The sequence below is a fragment of the Amphibalanus amphitrite genome, unplaced genomic scaffold, assembly GCF_019059575.1.
Source record: "Amphibalanus amphitrite isolate SeventyFive unplaced genomic scaffold, NRLGWU_Aamphi_draft 000723F_arrow, whole genome shotgun sequence".
In the NCBI taxonomy this organism is placed as follows: Eukaryota; Metazoa; Arthropoda; class Thecostraca; order Balanomorpha; family Balanidae; genus Amphibalanus; species Amphibalanus amphitrite.
In genome coordinates, this window is record NW_024882217.1 from 189,257 (window position 1) to 205,580 (window position 16,324).

General features: G+C 49.1%; 1 protein-coding gene across 2 annotated transcripts in view; it reads right to left on the reverse strand.

The window, feature by feature from the left end:
- Nucleotides 1-12,355, reverse strand: part of LOC122365225 (gem-associated protein 2-like) — a 94,510-nt gene extending 82,155 nt beyond the window's left edge. Inside the window, exons 1-3 of one of the 2 annotated variants that reach the window (XM_043336230.1) lie at nt 12,021-12,338; nt 5,562-5,598; nt 3,299-3,412 (exon numbers count right to left, since the gene is read on the reverse strand). The gene's annotated coding sequence lies outside the window, so the exon portion shown is untranslated. Of the gene's footprint in view, nt 1-3,298; nt 3,413-5,561; nt 5,599-12,020 lie in introns of both variants that reach the window. The other variant, XM_043336229.1, reaches the window with a different exon arrangement.
- Between the last annotated feature and the right edge of the window lie 3,969 nt (nt 12,356-16,324).

The following is a 16,324-nucleotide window of genomic DNA, read 5'->3' on the forward strand; positions in this document are numbered from 1 at the left end:
GTAAGAAATTTGGCATTTTTTAAACTCGTTTGGCAAGCAAATATTTCATTTGGCATTTTTGGTAAAATTGGCATTTTTCGGCATTTTGCTGTTTTGAAGCATTTTTTATTAAAAAATGTTTGTTTTTTCATATCAAAATTGTATATTTTATTTTATTGCAATTCTTCTGTTAATAACGGGCAGCAAAAACATTCAAATGGTATTTAGCGATGCTTGATGGATAAAGGAGGGGAGCTATGTCAAAATTAGTGTCAGATTTGTGTTCCCCGCCCCCCCCCCCCAATTGGTATAATTATTCCGCTCCTGCAGTAGTTTCTCTCGTTGATAGAAAATTCTACATCGATAGTACATTTGTGACGTCATAAGCTGGCACTGCCTCAAGCAGTTTCAGGGCCACCACCCGTCACCAGACCTCCGGTCGTTTACACGGATGTGAGACGCCTGCTATATGAATAGCGAACGTTCTTTGTGATTGGCGGCGTCGGAGTGTTGTGAGTCGGTTCGGCGGTTGAATTGTGTTTGGTGGATTGCGGATTGTGGATTGTGGATTGCGGATTGTGGATTGCGATTGTGTTTTTAGGAGCGGAGGCAGATATCAGGATGCCAAAGTGGAAGAACTCATACGAGTCATCAAGAAAGTATAGGGGAGAGTGGGAGAAAACGTTTCCTTGGGTGAAGGAGGCTGCAGACGGAAGCGGATCTGCTTTTTGCAAGTGGTGCCAGAGTGTCCTCATCCCGAAAAAAGATGTGCTTGCGCTCCATGAAAAAAAAAACTGGAAAGCACAAGAAAAGGTGTGTAAGCGCAGCTGTTGCTCCCCCTCTGAAGTTCCATTCGCAGGAATCTGAAGAGGTGAAACGGGCTGAGCTAGAAATTGCTGCTGCCATGTGCTGCCACTGTTCCGTCTCATCAGTTGACCACATCAGTGACCTCATGAAAAAGCATGGAAAGGGAAGCACCCTGGGGAAAATCAACCTGCACAGGACAAAATGTGGTAAGCTGATCACTGAGGTGATATCACCCTCCTTTCGGAAGGAACTCATCGATGATGTGAAGGGGGAGAAGTACTCTTTGATTGTGGATGAGTCTACTGGGCCTCGTTTCATAAAGCGGGTCTGTAATTTACGCCGTTTTTTAGGCTTGTATTGCAAGCGCATAAGCGCATGTGAAGTGATAAATTTATTTCCCCTTCTCCCTTCTGTTCTTGCTTGCAAGATAAATGAATTCAACGATTCAAACTATCGTCATCGCTTCACATGCGCTTGCAATACAAGACCAAAAACCGCCGTAAGTTACGAACTCGCTTTATGAAACGAGGCCCTGATGTAGCAACCAACAAGAACCTGGCCATAGTTATTCGCTACTTCAGCAAGAAGGAGAAGAGGATCATGACCGACTTTGTTGGCCTGGTGCCTGTGTGGAGGCCACAAGCGATGTGCTGTTTGCAGCCATCAAGGAGGTTGTTGAGGGACTTGACCTTCATCTGTCTGACTGTGTGGGATTCGGCAGTGATGGGGCTGCAGTCATGGTCGGTGTCGGGGTCAGTTGGCTCGACTGCGTGCCGGGGTGCGCACGCTCGTGTGTGTAGTGCCGTGTAGTTAGTGTCCCGAATACACTCGACCGCAACTCAACACTAGTCACTAACAACACCTCCGCGCTTTTTCATTCTGATGCGGTCTCAAGGGCAATCAAAGTGGAGGTCGACAGGGAACACACATATGGATCGTTCACACATATTCCCCTGGCTGCATCCAAAACCAACTGAGTGCCCGACTAAAAGCAGACGGCTCGGCCCGATTAATCCTAGATCTCTCCCAACCGTGCGGCGAATCGGTGAGCGACGGCATCGACCCAGCCGAATTCACGTGCTCATGCTCGTCAGTGGACGAGGCTATCGCTCTGATTTTTGAAAACGGCGGCTGCGGGGCGCTGCTGGCAAAGGCCGACATCAAGCACGCTTTCAAACTTATCCCAGTCCGGCCCGATCAGTGGCACCTCCTTGGGTACCATTGGAACGGCGCCTATTATTTTTATGTGCGACTTAGTTTCGGTTCCCGTTCCAGCCCGTGAATCTTTGACGATTTTGCGGACTGCCTAGCATGGCTGTTCCGCTCACACGCTCACTTTTTAACAATGTTAGCTCAGTAACTTTCCGGCATAAACACGCGATTATGCATAACTAGTGTTTGCCATCATATTGTGGCACGAATATTATGCCGCATGGCATGTTGTGGGAGGATAAAGGCAAAATCGCTTGTATATCGATCGTATAATTATCCCGTTTAGTGAAGTGTGTCTATAGCTTGTTTCAGATGCAGCTGACCGACAAGGCCCGTGCAGAGAAAGCTGCCATCAAGGAAGTCATCCCGGACTGCGACCAGTTCCTCTGCAGCTTCCACGTCCTGCAGTCCTTCCGAAGAGAGCTGAACCTTGCCAACGTGGAGAAGGGAGAGCAAGAGCGGATCCTGCGGGTTCTGCAGCAGCTCGTCTTCGCCAATTCCGAGACTGAGCATATGCGTCTCCGTGAGGACGTTACGACATCATCCCACACATATCTGAAGGATAACTGGGACGGAATCAGAGGGGAAGGGGTGTCCAGACAGACCTCGGACAAACAAATCCGTCTGGGGCAGCCATGCCTGGTGTCTTCACCAGCAACCGCCTAGAGTCGCTACACGGCAAAGTCTGTCTGCAGAACTAGCGACATTCTGCCAAACGCCATTCAGTCCTACCTCACCGTCTTGACCACAGTGCGTACCGACAGGAATGTGGAGATCCACGCAGAGATCAACAGGCGACCAGCCAGCTGTCGTTTCACTGAATTTGACCAGTACCAGCGTCACGTGACCTCGTTTTCCCAGTCTCTTTTGCAGGAGCTGGTGGAGTTCGCTACCGTAACACTGGTCGACTCACCGGGAGGGCTGACTGCATGTGACCGGGCGGGAAGGGTGGCCGTTAGCTCCACAGCGTGCGACTGCCTGTTCTACCGGCACTACGACCTACCCTGTCGCCACATCACGGCAGTTCGACTAGAGCAAGGCTATGCTCACTTTCTCAAGAGCTGCATAGTTCTTATGAACGGATACATATTCTATATAGCTCGTTTTACCGCATTTTGTAAACACATTGTATAGCAATTGGCAACTGCGTGGAAGTTGAATCTCCAACTGACCCGGCCGGCGCGGCGCGGTCAGATGACCGTTACGCGGCCGCGCCGCTAGAAGCAGTGGGCTGGGCGGCTGCGTGCCGGGTGAGAAACTGGTGACTGGAAAAAAACTGGCAAATGCCCAGTTAACTTGCCTGAGGATGGTCCTGGAGATCACTTCAGTTTCCCTTCTTCAGGTGTCCCAAAAGTTTTCAGTTTCAACCTTGGTAGTCCTCCAGTCCTCCAAGTTGGATACTGCTGATGCTATCCTGAAACACAATGGTTGAGTCGATTTTCACCATGTCTGATGTCTATTATCAATTCAATTCGGTTTCATGTCGCGGTTTGTAGGTGATAAACCAGCTGTCTGATGCACTTGTATTCAATGTTGCCAGGAATAGGACTAAGATTGTGCAGATTAGGGTGCAAGATTTGACAACAGAGCCGACATCTGCGAAGTCAAACCCCATGATAAGCCCAAAGTTTTTAATTATGCATTGACAGTTTGTTTTCGGTTTTAATGTCACAGATTAGGTACGTGAAACCGGCAGTGCACGTAGCATTGAACCTTCAGTTCGGAGGCATGGCACGAATTCGCCTTCCTAAGCCAATATCACGGAAAATGAATTAACACAACGAATAAAAACAGCATTTGGCCGAGACTGCTAACTCTGGAGCGACGGTCGCGCCGCCTACCTCCCTAATTTCCCAAAGGTGTGCCCAGTCAGTGCGTGATAGCTGTAGATGGCGCTTTTGCTGGGAACTATCCTGGCACCGGCGAATAGACAGGCTAGTGAAGAAAACGCTGGTAAGATGTGAGCTCTTTAGTCTTTACCACTACTGCTTCACAGAAGCAGAGGAGCTTATCACTGCTGAACATTTCGAAGCATGGGTGAGCTGCGAATTCCCCCTTTATGGGTTTTGACAGACACCATTTGTGTCCTGTTACATCTAATGTATTGCATCATATTTTAACCCTCGCCCGTATAGGGGGGAGGGTGGAACCGACCCCCTCGGTTTTCGCGAAAAACTCCCGAAAAAGGCGGTCGATCGCGACCAAACATTCAGTACCCTCGCGTTGATCAATTTTACACCTACGCTGATAATTCCATGAACCTGCCTGACCCTAATGACCTCTGACCTATGACTTACTTTTCGAGACCATGTTTGGCCGGAATCGCGATTCAGCGTATGTCGGCTCGCATCAGCCGCGCGTTTGCAGTCTTTTCGTGGTTTCAAGCGTTCAAACATGTGATATAATGTTGCTCCCAGTCCCATGCATTAGGATGGGCGTCAAGGTCACCTGAAGGTCTGGTCAGGTTATCGACCTATGGTGACCTCGGTTCACTATTTCGAGTTTAAGATGTTTCTAGGCTAGTTTTTGGAGCTGAATTCGAATTTAGCAACCGTAGTCTGGGTGCCTTCGTAATATATTACGATTTACGAAGCTGTCAGTGGTGATTAACACCTATTACGAATATCCGGCAGGGCCCCTACTGGTTGACCTGACCTGACCTCACCCAACCTGGCCTAAATGCATGAAGACATCATCTGTGCTCAAAACTAACATGACATTCGTGATCAGCACCCCGAAAACCCCTTTACAACTACCCTCAACGACGTTTTAACAGGCCCCGATTTTCCCGACTTTTGGGTCATTGACCCGACCTGGAAGGTCAGGAAGATCAACAAATGACATAGGACCTTAAAATTGGGTATCATCGGCTTCATCTCGTCAAAGGCAACACGCTCGTTTTTCCATACCTAAAGCTCCAGCTCGATCAAGGGCGAAACGGCAAGGGGGTCCAACGGACCCCCCCCCCCCCCCTTTACGTTCGCGGCTGGAAAAACGTGTGAATGTTTTCGGGGGGTACAAGTGTAAATGTTTTTTCACATTCACATTTTTCCCTCGATCATTACATTTTCAGAGTGGAATAATCAGTTTTCAGGCGGTCCAAGTGGTTTTCGTGAGAAAAGTGCCGAAAATGGTGTCATTTTTAGATCCTTTATAGGTACAGGGCCCCATTGGAGGCAGTGCTGTGACAGGATCATTAAATAGGTAGAGCGCTTCAATTTTAGCTTAATTCCCTGGTAAGTCACAAACTGGTGAGGCTATGATCTTGACCTGAGGTCAAATTTTTAAGTTGACATTTTAAGGTCACATTATTCTTCATTTGATGCGTCTTGACAAGAGGAACACGATGCCGGCAGAAGAAAGTTCGTGCAAGGTTTGAGTGAAGAGTTACCTATTGCAGAAAAACTACTTGCAAAAATCATCTATTTTGGCAGTTTTTGCCCCTTTAAATTCTTAACTGTTCACTTAAGGTTGAATCTGAGAGTAGTACCCAGAGAGCATTAAAAGAGCTATCTAATGTATTTCTCGTCGGTGCTGTAGCTCTCTGTTCCCGAGTTACTCACCGCCTCACGGGTTCGTCAAAAATTATTGAAGTTTGACCTGAAAAGTGGAGAAATTTCACCTTCAGTAACCTCTGGCAAGCTGAACTTTGACCTGACCTTACGTGACTGAAGTAATTACTTCGCTGTTTGTTTTCGACGCTCTTATGAACGCCGCTTTCCGCGTGTTGCTATGTGGCCCAGGAACTGAGTTAGAAGGGGGTGTTCGAACCCCCCCCCCCCCCTCCAGCAGGGCAAGGAAATCCAGGACCCCCAACAGGGCACAGGTGCCTAGGAATCTCAGCCAGAAGGACAAGAACAATAGCTACTAATTCAAAAATATCTAGTCATTGTATGAATGACTTATGAGGAACACAATGATACTGAAAGCCAGGCCCAGCACTCCCACACTTGGGCAATGTCACATATATAACTGGAATAGTGAGGACTGAGGGATTCTGGTAGCTGTTGGCGGCAAGAATGTTGGTTATCACATTTTGAAACTAGGAACATTACCTAGTACCTACCACTGCACCCAAAGGTCCAGCACCCACAAAAAAGGATAATCTGGACTTATTAAGAAATTAAGAAACATCAATTACAAATGAAATGCACTGACAAAATGGACACAAAATGCAAGCAGCTCTTTACTGTTCAATAAGTGAATAAGAGTTCAGAGATAATTAAGAAACATTATTTTTACTAGAGGTGAATCATTGTTCCAGAGACCAGCACATTTTTATTTCTTCAAAAGGTGATTATTTTATTTTTAAATCTTCCTTACAATCGTCAACATCTTCCTGTCAACATCTTTTTGAACACAGCACCAGAATTGCTAGCTGAATTACATACTGAGAAAACTAGTTGGCGCACATTGACTTGACCAGATTTCACAGACATCAATTTATCAAATTTATTTACTATTTCACAGACTCATAGCTTGTATTTGCCAATACCTACAGCCCCAAAGGGATAGACAGCTTCTCAGTAATTGTCTTAATTAATTAATAAATTGCACAGCATTTAACATAACGTTACACCGTCGGTGTTCAAAACTTGTTTTGAAGATATTATTCCTTACCTTACCTTACCTTACCTTGAAGGTCATCGGGATAGAAAAGGCCACTTGGCCTATAGGTCCCGTTCTCACCGAGTTACTTGCAGAGACATTCAGGACTCGTAAGGTTGTGGCATGACAAACATTAGGTGGGTCCAGTGATGGTCGAGTCGTGCCTTGAATGTCGAGAGTGTTTCGGCTGATACGACCTCAGCAGGTAGAGCGTTCCAGTCGTTGATGATGCGGACGCTAAAGCTGCTTCGTCGGGCGAGAGTCACAGCTCGGGGTTTGAGCAGCTTCCACCCGTGGCCTCTCGTCAGCTCGGTCTCATTCTTGGTGAAGAAGGTCGTTGCCGGCACATCGATTCCACCGTGGAACAGCTGGTAGACCGTCAGCATGTCTCCCCTGCGGCGGCGGTAGAACAACGACGGCAGTCGGAGACGCTCCAGACGCTCGGGGTAGGGAAGGTGCTTGATGGATTCCACCATACGCGTGGCGCGTCTCTGGACCTTTTCTAAGCGTTTCTGGTCTCCTTTGCTGAACGGTCCCCAGACGGCGTTCCCAAACTCCAGAAAGGGGCGGACGAGAGCCTTGTAGAGCAAGGGTAGGGTCGTCTCATCGATGTGAGCGAAGGATCGCTTGATGACCGCGAGCAGCTGTGAGGCTTTTGAAACGGCCGCGGCCGTTTGCGTATGAAACTTCAGCTCAGAGTCGATTATGATCCCCAGATCCCTTTCTTCGTCTACCACAGCGATGGGCGTCCCGTTCAGCCTATATTCGTGTGCAGGGTTTCTTGAGCCCATGTGCATCACCTTACACTTTCCTGCGTTGAACGGCAGCAGCCACCTTGAGGACCATCGTGCCAGAGCGTCCAGATCACCCTGCAGGCCAGCACCACGATCGGATGGATTTGTCAGTGGCTTGTATAGCTTCGTGTCATCCGCGAACATCTTCATATTGCTTGAGACCTCTAGTGGCATGTCGTTGACGTATATTGTGAACAGCGTCGGCCCCAATACTGAACCTTGGGGGATACCGCTGGAGACAGGTGCCCACTCCGAGTTGCAGCCCTGAATCAGCACCCGTTGACGACGGCCAACTAGGAAGGTCTGTATCCAGGTGAGAAGTTTACCTCCGACACCATACGACCTCAGCTTCTCGAGAAGACGTTTGTGCGGCACCGAGTCAAATGCTTTGGCGAAATCTAGGTAGACCACATCCACCGGGGTTCGGTCTTCCAAGGCAGCGGTCCAGTCTTCCAGTACCTCAAGCAATTGGGAGCTACACGAACGCTTTGCCAGGAAACCATGCTGAGCTCTGTGAAGCAGGCCGTTTGCTGACATATGGTGCAGGAGCTCATCCCTGATGACAGATTCGAGGACCTTACAACAGACGGATGTCAGGCTCACCGGTCTGTAGCTGGATGGTAGGCGGCGATCTCCTTTCTTGAATATCGGAGTCACGTTGCCGATCTTCCACTCTGGGGGGACATCCCCGGAGTCCAGCGATTTCCTGAAGATCCAGCTCAGTGGGTGGGAGAGGACGGCTGCATTCTCCTTTAGTACGCGAGGGTGAAGGCCATCGGGTCCTGGCGAGCTGTGTGCCCGCAGCGCTGCCAGCTTAGTGTGTACCCGTAGCGGGGAGATTTCGACGTCCTCCAGAAGCGGTCCGTGATGGGGGCGCTCCAGTACAGGGATGGTGTCTGACGCTTCTTCGACGAAGACGCTACTGAAGTATCTGTTCATGGCGTTAGCTTTTGCCTTATCAGAAGACACCGTTTCTCCATTCTCGTCTTCTAGGTCGCCGATGCCATTTTTGGTCTTGAGGCGTGAATTTGCATACCGCCAGAAGCACTTCGGGTTATCTTTGATTGACAGTACCAGCTTTTGCTCATGTTGTCTCCGGAGGGCTCTGGTCACGTTCCTCAGGTCGTTTCGACACCTGACGTACCTGGCGTGATCAAGTTCATCGTGGCTTCGGCAGTAAGTGCTCCACAATAGCCTTTTCCTTTTCCTTAGTTGGAGGGCTTGGCGGTTCATATATATGTTATGGTCAGAGGCCTTCTTTCTGATGCTGGAGCATGACTCAATGGCTGCACAGATTGACGAGCTAAAGAAGGTGTGAGCTTCTTGAGTACTCATGTTCCTCATCACCGCCCAGTTGCACGATTCAAGCACATTAGTCAATGAACGATAGTTAGTGCGAGAATACATGCGTGGCAGCGAGGATGGCGCAGGTGCGTAGCACATCAATGTGAAGGTAAGGATCACATGATCACTTCTACCCAGGGCAGGGCCGTACTCAAGGTTGCGAACCATACCCTCCTCATTGGTAAATACTAAGTCCAGAGTACTTGGCCTCTCTCCAAGCCTGTAACGTGTGGGCTGGGTAACGTGTTGGAACAGGTAACAGTCCTGGATCGTCTCCACAAAGGAGTGCGTGGCTGAAGGAGATGCACCAGTTGCCCAGTCAATGCCAGGAAGATTGAAGTCGCCAATGATGACAAGGTGTGAGAAGGGGGCTGCAGCTGCTTGGCAAATCAGCTGCTCCAGCCTTTTAATACTTTCTTCTTGGGAGCCAGATGGGCTTCGGTAGATGCACCCTATCAACAAGTGATCTGTTCCTTGTAGCTTCAGTCCAACCCAAACATCTTCAATCATTGATTTGTCAAAGACTACCTCAGAGACGCTCAGATGCTGTGCTACATACACACAGATACCTCGTAATCCAGAGTTGCCCAGGTCCATCATACCTGGATTGAAGTTGGTGAATAACAGGTATCCTGGAATGTGCAGCAGTGATGGGGCAATAGGCAGTCTCTGAGCTTTCGGAAGGGTCTCAGTAAGCAGCATCACATCTGGCTCCTCTCCACATATCCTCATGCTTAGCTCATCCCTTTTGTTTATGAACTGGTCTGTGTTTGTATAGAGCACACGAAGATTCCTGACAGTCTTTTTCCTCTGGCTCCAGGCTACATTTTCTTTGTCTAGTCAGTCTTGCCTAACTGGCTCTCTGGCAGTGCCATTCTGGTTTTCAGGCTGATGAGTGTCCACCACAGCAGAGCCGTCCTCCTGTTGGCGGATGTTACCTGTTTCAGAGCCCGCTGATCCCCCAGCGGAAGGAGTGGGTTGTACAGCTGCAGAGTGTCCAACAGGTCTCTCCTGCTGCTGTCTGTTCATCCCATGAGCAGGGTTTGAATCGGGTACCCGGGCTCTATCGGTGCCTGTTGAAGATGCAGCATGTCGGGGCAGCTGAATCACTTTGCCACCCCTGATGACAAGGTTGTGTTCTCCAGCGTGCCTGCGGGTTGCAAGTTCCTCTCTCAGTTTTTTATTTGTTTCTCTCTCCTTCTGCGTCATGTCTGGGGAGATGTATATGTTACTGTAGTTCGCTGTGTTCCTGAGCCATGGCGCACTACGCAGGATGTCACCACGGACTGATGGGTTTCCGAGTGTGACTATGAGTAGTCTTGGTTTGTTGGGAAGTTTTTTGCCTGCTCTGAAAGAACCAACTGCTGTTACATTCAGTTTCATCACATCCTTGATAATTTTCACTACCACTGTAGTGTCCTTTGCAGATCTTTCTGTAACAGTGTTTCCTTCATGTTCAGGAAAGTTGTGGACCACTATGTTTGCCTTGCGCCTTTCCTTGTCGGCAAAGTCATCGAGTACCTTTGACATGTCCATAGCTGTCTTAGAGCTGCCAGTTGTAGGCATTTTTGGGAAAGAGTCAAGTTGTTGTTTTACCATATTGGTAACTTCCTCACAAGTTCCTTTCACTGCATCTGCATAGGATGACTTTTGCTGTTTCAGAGTTGTCTCAATGGCTTTGGCTTGGCTTTGAGCATTTCTTTCGCAAGTTTCTACACACTTTTTGAGGGCATCAAGGTGGCCACTTGCCTCCCTGTCTCGGGTCTGAAGGGACTCTTTAATCAGGTCTGATTGTTTAGAGACTGATGCCTCCAGTTGGATGATTCTTTGCTCAAGAGACGAGACAAGATGGTCGCATTGCTTTTTTTGTTTCAGATCTACTTTGCATTTGTCACAGAGCCACGCAAGGGTTTCATACTTGTCAAGTGCCTTGACGGCTAGCTTCGGAACCCCCTGGCAGTGGGGGTGAAACCAGTCATGGCATTTGTCACACATAATGCCTGGCTCACCATCCTTGACAGGGTTTCCACGTGCCTTTGCGCTCGGTCCACCCCTGCAAATAGCCCCCTCACTGCCTGTATCACTGGATGACCGCGAGAGAGAGCTAACAGAGCCAGGCCCATGACCAAACAGTTTATACATGCTTTCATCCAACTTACCGACAGTTTTCTTGCTCTGTTCCGTGTCCATACCTGCATTGTCGCCGACTCCGCACACTACACACTACACTATTCATTATTCATTATTCATTATTCATATTCATTATTCATATCTCCAATACAATGTGCACTAACCAGTTTTCTCAGTACCCTAATTCAGCCATCAATTCTCGTGCTGTGTTCAAAGAGACGCTTACAGTCAGGGGCAAACTTTAAATAAATGAACTATTGTATTGTATTGTATTGTATTTACATTTAAGAGCGATCCACATACAAAGTGTGTGGCGATCACTGCTCACTATACTACCAATACTTTAAAGTTATGGCTACTATTCCTGAGGGGTGTTCACAGGCACCGCAAACTGCTGAGTGCGGTAGGCGGTGTGCAGCAGGTGTGGGGGTAGGGGATGGGTAGGCGGTTCTGCTGTCATGGCTGTGTGAGGTGGACGGTCCGCTGTGGCCAGTCCCGACCGGCCACAGCGGTTGCTGTGTGGGGTGACAGAAGGCTGACATAGGGACGCAGTGGGCGGAGTTTGGAGGCTGTGTAGTGTGTACAGTGCAACCACACACAGGGCCAATGAATAGCCCTCTGAGGGCTGTTCACGGACCCTGTGTGCGGTTGGACCGCACACAGCCTCAGCCTCCAAGCTCCGCCCACTGCGTCCCTACGTCAGCCTTGCGTCACCGCACACAGCGACCGCTGTGGCCGGTCGGGACTGGCCACAGCGGACCGTCCACCGCACGCAGCCGTGACGTCAGAACCGCCTACCCATCCCCTACCCCCACGCCTGCTGGACGCACCGCACACAGCGCACGCAGCAGTGTGCGGTGCCCGTGAACACCCCTCTGGTGTACAAGATAACATTTGATGTCATTGCATCCCAGTTCCCACTGATAAAGAAAAAGGAATTATCAATTAAGAACCTAACAATAGGATTCTTAATGACTCAGGCTAAGCCATGTCTTCCAGGAAAAAACTTGCTTTGTCACATCAACATGTTTTTTTTTTAAGAAACCCACTTGCAAAAGGCATTTTGAATTTCCAGCCAGAGCCTGTATCTATTTCAAACATACTCAACTTCAAATACGATTAGATGCTAGATAGGTAGGCACTTACCAGGTTTCAAACAGACACCTAAATTAAGTGTCCTTTCTGTTTCCTCTCTTAACAAAGTGTCCACGGAGGCAGCACAAAGAAAACGTCAATTTGAATTATGAACATTAGACAAGAATATTGATGAAGCGCAGGGCGCCTCAAATGAGCACGGCAGAGAAATGATAAACGTCCGCAGTTCCCACCGCTTTCGCACTGACTTCAACATATAGGGCCTTGACTTCAACTTGCTTTTGTTTGCCTCCGCACAACCAACCAACTCAACGCGCACCGCGCGCACCCACGTGGGCTCGCACGTGCGCGCACAACGCGTCGTCGCCCGGGGGCACTCTCAACTCAACGATCAGGCTCTTTCTCGTCTCGGATGGCGGGAAACAGGTTTCTAGTTTCCCGGTCAAAATGACAAACAAACTCAAGTCTCAAAGTCAACCAGGGGCGTAACTTTGTATACTTTTGGGGAGGCAGGTGCCCCCCCAACTTGAAATTTTGCCACCCCAACATTCCGTTTGCCCCCCCAACCTTGGTGGGCGCCCCCAGGCCCGAAAGGCGCCCTCACGGGCCAGCGGCGTCATAGGAGCGCGTGCGCCATCTTTCAAGGGGGCGCCATCGCCTAATATGGAAATGGGATGCGTGAGAGGGGAACCTCTGAGGCCGTGGGGGCGCCTGCATGCGAAAGAGGGGCGCCCATGAAGTCCTCAGGGGCGCCTCAATGCAAAACACGGGCGCCTGAGATGGCCACAGGGGCGCCTGCATGCGAAAGAGGGGCACCTTATTGGTCTCTGAGGCCCTTCGGGGTGCCTCTGAGGTCTATAGTATAGGGGGCGCCCACATGAAAAAGGGGCGCCCATTAAAGGAAATAGTTCACTTTTAACATGGGGTTTTGAACTGGAATAGCAGTTTCGTAGCTTGAGCTGAGACTAGCACAAATCAGGAGCTTTTACGGCTCAACGATCACCCTAGACGAAGATATTCCATTTCTCGTTCCGAAAAGAGTGCCTTGCAGAGGAATGTGTGCCTTGCACAGGAATACAGCCACGTCATCGTCAGCCAATCAGCATGCTGCTTACAGCCAATGCAGCATGCGTAGGTTTGAACTACGCAATATGATTGGTCAACGCGTAATAAGCTTCCGCGTCAAACATTATTTTACATAGAATATAGTTCGTCCTATATTAAAATATAGAAAATAATTGTTTTTACAAAAAGGTTTTATTTTATTTTCTGATCATTTTGAGCATAACAAATCATAAATCCATAGCAAAATACTAATTTCAGGAAAGTGAACTGTTTCCTTTAAGGCCATAATGGCGCCCCAATACGAAAGAGGGGAGACTGCATGCCAAATGGGGGGCGCCTCCGAGGCCCATAGAAAGAGGAGCTCCAGTTGAAGCCCAAAGGGGCGCCTCAATGGGAATTAGAGACGCCTGTGAGGTCTACAGGGGCACCTCTGATGCCCATGTCGAGAGAGTCGTCAGTCGTTTGTGTAACGTTCCTCAGGGATGGTGCGCCGCTTGCGGCAAGTAAAAACTTAGCTAAATAGCGTGCCCCATTGGTTAAAAAGCGCCCCTCGAGCCAAAGTGGTGCCCCTCTGAGTTCTGACAACACGCACGTCTTATGTCATCTGTTTTGCTAATAACTAATGCCCCCGCATGCAGAGCGGCGCCCCATCCGTTTATCAATGTGACCCTTCAGGTGGATGAAGCGCTCCTCTGGCCAATACCTTATCATCATTGTTGCTAGAACAGCGCCCCCAGTCCGTAGACTGCCCCATTGGCTCCTGAAGGCGCCCCTCGTGCCCGTTTTGGCGCCCCTCTGCGCTGAGTAATGAAATGTATGTGGCCTACCAATTCTTAAGGGCGCTCCTTGAGTCATAATCATCGCTCCTCGGGGAGGGGGGGGGGAGGCTAGAGGGCCTAGATACCATAGCACGCTATAGTGTGTTATGGCATCCCTGCTGCTAAAACGGCACACTTAGCTAGGTTAGCGCCTCAACGGTTCATACAAGCGCCCCTCGAGCCGAAGTTCGCGCTCCTCTGACTTACATAATTTCCTTGCTAAGTACGACGCCCCTCGCTGGGCATGGGGTGGCGCCCCACCAGTTTACCAACGCGCCCCTTTGGCCACATGAAGCGCTCCTCTGGTCAATGCGGTCAATACCTTATTTCATCACTGCAGCTAGAGCGGCGCCCCTATTTCGGTGGCTGTTCCATCGGTTCCTGAAGGCACCCCTCGAGACAGTTTGGAGGCCATCTGCAGTGAGTATTAAAATTGATGTGGTTAAGAATGGCGCCTTCTGCACGGTGTCGCACCGATTCTAAAGGGCGCCCCTTGAGTCAATGTAATCGTCCCACAGGGCCTTGTGTGTTATGGTATCCCTGCTGTTAAAGCGCCACTCTTGCTTGGCGTAGCGTCCCAACGGTTCATGGCACCCATCGAGCCAATGTTAGCGCTCCTCTGACTATACTGGTATCCTACATCATCTTTTTTGTTCAAAGGGTGGCAAAATGTGGACCCGAGGACCCGGTCAAAAGAACCGGTCTGGACCCATATGGGTCCGGACCGGTTCCTGGAAATTTTCTGGCGGGTCCAACCGGGTCCTACCATAAACCATACATAGTGGACACTACATATGATTGCAAAATATGAAGTGAATGGAAAGAAAACATTTGCTCATGTATGTTCCTTTGCACACTGTAGCTCATAAGTATTATCAGTGGGAAAAGGGCTGTTTTACACGATGCAATTAATGATTTCTACAAACGGTTTGTATTAATTGACTTTTGGGGAACGGGTCCAACTGGTTCCGATTCCAACTTAGACCGGGTCCGACTGGTTCCAGAAATGTCCAGCCGGGTCTGGTTCGAGTCTGGTTCCCAAAATTTTCACGTTTTGACACCTCTAGATCAAAGCAGGAGTAATTTGTATCATTTCGTGATAACTTGATATCACCTGGTGAGCCACAGACTTCTGCATGTCTCGGTATACAGAGGTATATGGGTGACCTAAGCTTGAACGCTCTCAGCCTGGGATTAACCCGCGACGGGCTGGTGCTCCGCGACTTCCGCGCCGGGCGGTGAGGGGGGTGTCTGGTCTAACTCGGCTCCTGGGCCACGTAGCGACACGCAGTAAGCAGCATTCGAAAGAGCGTCAAAAATAATGACGGAAACACTTCGGTCATTTTTTGGGTCAGGTCAAAGGTCAGGTCGTCTGAGGTCATCAAAGGTCAAATGTAGGCCATTTCAACAATTTTGGAAACTGCAACGGCTAACTCGGGATCAATAGAGCTACAGCGCCGCGGAAAAGCGCATTCGATAGCCCTTTTACAGACCTTTCTGACCATTGTTCTCAGATTTGACCTAAGGTCAACGGTTTAGCCTCCAAAGGGCAAAAACTGTAAAATAGCAGTTTTCACGAAAACTGTTTTTCGGCAATAACTTTTGACTCAAGAGTGCCACGACATTACGTTTGGCAGCATCATGTTCCTCTCGTCGAGACGCGTCGAATGAACTATTTTTTGACCTTGAAAGGCCATTTTTAAAATTTGACCTCAGGTCAAGGTCGACCGAAAAGGGTCATGTTGCATATCAGTCGATCCGTATCGTCGAGTTGAATAGGTACATCTGAAGTGTTTTCATCGCTCTAGCACGCCTTTATCAAAAGTTACAGCCAAAAAACTGGTGGTGACCGTCTATGACCTGAGGTGACCTCAAGGGCACACAGAGGGGTCACAGGTGCATTTTTTCCGATTCAGTGTATCATGTTTACCTATGCGCGATGTTTGAGAGGGTTCTAAATACCATTCGTCCAAAAAAGGCTCATTTCAATTTTCTCCCATTGACTTATAATGGAGAGGTCGCAAAATTGACCTGACCATAGGTCACTGATATCAAAATTCCGAGATAAACATTTTAGACATACTGTTACTCTTATCAATCGCTGAAAGTTTCAAGGCGATCGTTCAGTTGGTGTAGCTATGACGAGGATTGCAACTTTTTTTCTGAGGTGAGGTCTTTTGACGTGACCTGGTGACCTGACCTTGAGAGCTCTGGGTCTGAAATTTGCACATGTGTAAAAAAAAAGATGCATGAACAGGTGTGCCAAAAACGGCGGCGCGGAGTTTTGAGATATCTGCGAAAAACCGCAGGGGAGGTGTTCACTCCCCCCCCGGCCCGGCGCGGGCGGGGGGGGGGGGGCAATTTTTTATTTTTTTCGATGAGGGCAATTTTTTGCCACTGGTTTGCTTCTAGAACACGTGCGGAAAAGATGCAGTATGAAGTGTGTTCTTAACTTAAAAGGGGAGGCGTAAA